General features: G+C 38.4%; 1 protein-coding gene across 5 annotated transcripts in view; it reads left to right on the forward strand.

The window, feature by feature from the left end:
• The window catches only part of LOC144975329 (microphthalmia-associated transcription factor-like), a 101,933-nt gene that overhangs the window by 22,645 nt on the left and 74,288 nt on the right, over positions 1-5,000 (forward strand). Inside the window, exon 1 of one of the 5 annotated variants that reach the window (XM_078919305.1) lies at positions 2,663-3,039. The exons of the other annotated variants lie outside the window; for them this stretch is intronic. The gene's annotated coding sequence lies outside the window, so the exon portion shown is untranslated. Of the gene's footprint in view, positions 1-2,662; positions 3,040-5,000 lie in introns of those variants that run through there. 5 annotated transcript variants of the gene reach the window in all.

A 5,000-nucleotide genomic window follows, 5' to 3' on the forward strand; every position in this document is an offset into this window, starting at 1 on the left:
CTGAAAATTCTTTTAAAACTTTATAAAAAGAACTGCAATATTCAGCATCTTTCTTTCTTTTTTTTCTTTTTTTTTTTTCTTTTTTTTTTTTTTGGTCTATTCTGGGTTAAGTGTGATCAGTTTTAATGTTTGTGGGAGTTTTCTGGCTATAATAATTGATAATTAAGCTTTAATAATATTATAGCACAATATCCACTAAATGTGCTCACAGCGCTTTACAAGGAACCCCGGGGCAACAGCAACATTTAACATATAAGACGGGACATGACGCCTGTAAGGCGATATTACAAATTTTTTTTCGGACAGAGACAGCGCTGTTAACGGCCATGTACTCATTTTACATATGAGTACGGTGAGAGAATGTGAGTAAATAGCCCTCTCCAAGGACTCAACTAAGCGTCGAGCGACGCTCGAACCCAGGGCCTTCCGATCCGAAAGCGAGCTTCATACCACTCGACCTCAGGTGGGAAGGGAAGCCACTCGTGTCGCACACAAAGGGGCCACAATCGATCTCCAGATTTTTTTCTGATTCCCCCCCCCCCCCCCCTCCAAGTCTGTTAGTGTTAGATCTGGCGGAAAGTACTCTGAGATAGACTTACTGTGCGGCTATGTGGTCTAGTGGTATGACACTCGCTTTCGGATCGGAAGGTCCTGGGTTCGAGCCTCGCTCCACGCATAGTTGAGTCCTTGGAAAAGACTCTTTACTCACATTCTCTCACCGTACTCAGGTGTAAAATGAGTACCTGGCCGTTAACAGCGTTGTCTTTGTCCGAAAAATTGTAATATCGCCTAACAGGCGTCATGTCTCGTCCTACATGTTAAATGTTTCTGTTGACCAGGGACCCCTTGTAAAGCGCTTTGAGCACGTTAAGTGGATATTGCGCTATATAAAAGCTCAATATTTATTTATTTATTTACTAGCGTCCTAATCAAGCAATTGCTATTGTCCTTTTCACGTTGTAGAAACCGGGATAAAGTCCGGCCCCATCAGCCTCTGATGGACTACTTTTTCATTTAATTAAATAACAATGTGAAATTGAATGTAAGCTTCAATTTAATTACTAGAATAGATAAAATGGACGTTTTGGGTTGCCCCTTTATCAACAAACAGTATGAATGAAATTCATCCTTTCATTCATCCTGTTTATTGATAAAGAGAAACGTCCATTTTATCTGTTTTCGTATATTAAATTGAATGAAGCTTTCATTCAATTTCACATTTTCTTTATTTCTTCGAACTTCGAGCAGCAACATTTACATTACTTTTTCATTCGTGAGTTATTGTACAATTGACTGACGCTTCAACAGATAGTATGCACTTGGCTAAGAAGTTCACAACATTGCCATCCGGAAGTATAACTGGCCAACACACAAAACTGTGGGTATCCATGGTCGTTTATAGTCTGATTAATACGTTTTAGTGAGAATTATTCATAAACGCGGATAGCAAAAAAACAATAACAAAGATCTGAGTGACGTCATCTTCGAACTATCTGTATGGTGTATAACGCGGTGATACAAAGCAGTTCTAATACAAAGTGCGAGTAGTAGTGAAAAATTTATCAGTGTCATCAACTTTGTGTTATAAGGCACCGTTAATATAGGCAAGGCACGCACAATTGCTGTTGTGGCGTCTTTTTTATTTTGGTAATCGGGGGCGTCTGGCGTTTTGAAATAATCGAAATAAATAAACTGTCATTTTATGACAAAACGCTTTTTCTCACTTTGGCCAGAACGTTTTTAAAAAACTTTATTTGTTGATTGACTCTATTGTGTAATATAATAAATAATAATAAAAATAAATAGAATTCCCTTTATTCAACCCATAGGGGAAATAGATGTCTACGGTCTATTCCAAGGGAAGACTGGAATAACCCAGGCTTCAGCCGCAATGCAGCGCCGCAAATTGAGCTAGGGTGAGGTGACTTAATCAGGGCCACACAGCGCATCGGCGGGTGATTGAACGCGGTACCTTTCGGGTACGAAGCAAAGACTGTACTGTACAGCTAATCCACGCTGCCCCATAATGATCCTCACCATTCCAGAAAGTCTTAAAACCAGAAGAAAAAAAATCACAAAGAATCGATCTCGGAGAAAATTAGCATCCAGTTTAAAGGGTAGCGAGCAATTGATATTGTACGTTTAAAGCTATAGATATCGATATAAACTTAGACGTTATTTATCTATCTCTCTCTCACCTATCTATTCTTCTCTCCTCTCTCTCCTCTCATCTCTCTTCATTTTCTCCCTCTCTCTCTCTTCCCCCCCCCCTCCTTCCTCTCTCTCTCTCTCTCTCTCTCTCTCTTCATCTCTTTCTCTCCCCTCTCTCTCCCTTCCCCCGTCCCCACTCTCTCTCTCTCTCTCTTCATCTCTTTCTCTCCCCTCTCTCTCTCCCTTCCCCCGCCCCCACTCTCTCTCTCTCTCTCTCTCTCTCTCTCTCTCTTCATCTCTTTCTCTCCCCTCTCTCTCCCTTCCCCCGCTCTCTCTCTCTCTCTCTCTCTCTCTCTCTCTCTCTCCCCCCCCCCCCCCCAATCCTAATCTATCGATTTATGAAAATGAAACTTTTTATTCTTTTGTCAAATGAAGAGGAAAGGACGTTTTGTCGTAGGGTAGCGGTAAATATATATTTTAAAAAAAGCCCGTGTCAACATTCACCACCATTCACATTCAACATGTGTACGATTTTCAATAAGACTGCAAGAGCGATTTTGATGACAGTAAGCAGTTTTATGGGTGGAGATTTGGACCCCCGATACGCGATTATCTCTAATAATATCCGTGTCTGCGTGTGTGTTGTACTTATCATTGGTGATTGGGTCTTATGAAAGTACCTACGTGAATAGCGTTTTGAATTGTAGATTGTTGATTGGGTGTTATAGTAAATTCTGATTGAGTGTTATTTTATTGTGTCAATTCGGAGGATTTATTAACGACTTCTTTTTCTTCTTCTTTTAAACCTATTGTTATTATTGGTACTCGTGTATTGTGTTTTGTGTTTTTGTGGTTTGGAATAGCTTTTCTTTGTCATATTATGTGAAGGTAAGTTTTGACTATCTATTTCTTTGTATGTTTGTTTGTTATTATAAGTAAGAACGAAATTTAAGAGATGCTAAAAAAAAAATTAAAAAAAGAAAAAGAATAGCGCAGCATCTATTAAATATATTAAAGGGTCAGATTAGTGTAGAGAGAATTCACTGGTGTAAGATCTGAAAAAGTGTGTATGGGTCATGGGATGGTTTTCTTAATTTCTTGTATTGCTCTCTCTCCTTTGCCTGGTATTGATTCACTTACAGAGGGGCCCGTGTAACTCTTAACGTATTATAGAGACATGACCCAACATTTGGGGAGCTTTTATGATTTCTTTTTGTTGGAAGGGGGGGGGGGGGTGGGGGGAAGGAAGGTGAGTTGGACACATGCAACCATGCTATCGTTTAAATTCTCAATAGTGAGCAAACATTGATTTTATCACAGCTTCAAAACAGAACAAAATACCAAACACGGAACGTTTCGGACTCAAAATCCTTCCTCAGTTAATAGCAAAAACAATTTAAAAAATTAATACATCTCTTAAAATCCATACAGACGGAGTTGGCTTGGTGCGTTGAAATAATATTATTTAAAAATTGACGAATAGAATAAAATTAGCTGTCAAGGCTGTGTGTCTTCAATATTAGAATCGTTGACATCTATTTTTTATTCTAAATTCTACTCGTCTATTTTGTTTTTACGCACCTACTTTTATGTATAGTTTAATAATCCACTCCATTCCCCATATCTAATGCTTGGTTACCAAGGGAACGCTTCTATTTGTTAACATTTCAAAATACATCAAAATACTATTTACTTACGAACACCACGTGCAATATACTGTCGTTTATAAAGATTTTAAGTGATGTATTCATGTTTTTATTGATTTTGTTATATTGGCTGAAGATGGGATTTGAGCCCAAAACGTTCCATGTTTGGTATTTTGGTCTTTTTCGAAGCTGTTACATTGATTTTTGTTCATGACTTCTGATCTGAAGTTGAGTACCGCTGTGTGCAAGGGGCCCAATGTTCAGATGTTGGAAAAGGCCTTTAATTCGCATTATCTCACTGTACTGAGGTGATCTCGATCTCCTTGTCGAAATAAAATAAAATAAATGATATTGACTAACGCCTCAAAAGCGTCATGTCTCACCGTACACTTTAAATTTATGGGCACCTTGTAAAGAACAGAATTTATTATTAGAGCAGGTTGTGGATATTGATCTGTATAGAGCATGACGAAACTATAGTACTCTAGTCGGCAATGGTATAGAGGCTTACGTTTCTAAGTTTGCATATTTATTTATTTTCTCAATCGGCCTTGTTTGGCACTATACCACACACAAGTTTCGGGTTTGCATGCAGTGTATCCACGACCCTTAATGATAATCATTTTAATTTTAACGAATATTAATTATACTATCCGGAATTTTTTAGCTTTGAGCTTTTTAATATAGCGCACTATCCACTAAACGTGCTCAAAGCGCTTTACAAAAGTCCAGCCTACATCCCATTTATTTCAGCTTGAGTCAATTAATGTGATGCTATAGATAGTTCTAAGATTACGTCACTCAGGTCTTTGTTTTCATTTTTTGCCATCCGCGTTTATGAGTTATGCTCACTGAACTGTATTAACCCGACTATAAACGTTCATGGATACACACCGTTTTGTGTGTTGGTCCGTTACACTTCCGGATGGCAATGTTATGAGCTTCTTAACCAAGGGCATACTATCTACAGAAGGAGAATTGACAACATCAAATGAATAATTTTTTGAGGAGGGTGGAGAAAAATTGACATTCATTCGTCTCATTGATAATTGCTTTGTGTTGTTTTGTGCTGCGAGAAAGTGGTCTTTCCCAGTTTCTCTAGCGTGCTGATAGCGTGTAATCATAACACGACTGACCGATATTCAGATCGATATACCCAGTCGAGGTAAACTGATTTTTTGGGATGTTTTTTTTTCTTGTATT

This window comes from Berghia stephanieae, chromosome 6 (genome assembly GCF_034508935.2).
Source record: "Berghia stephanieae isolate SIO BIC M18660-M18661 chromosome 6, UCSD_Bste_1.3, whole genome shotgun sequence".
Taxonomy (NCBI): domain Eukaryota; kingdom Metazoa; phylum Mollusca; class Gastropoda; order Nudibranchia; family Aeolidiidae; genus Berghia; species Berghia stephanieae.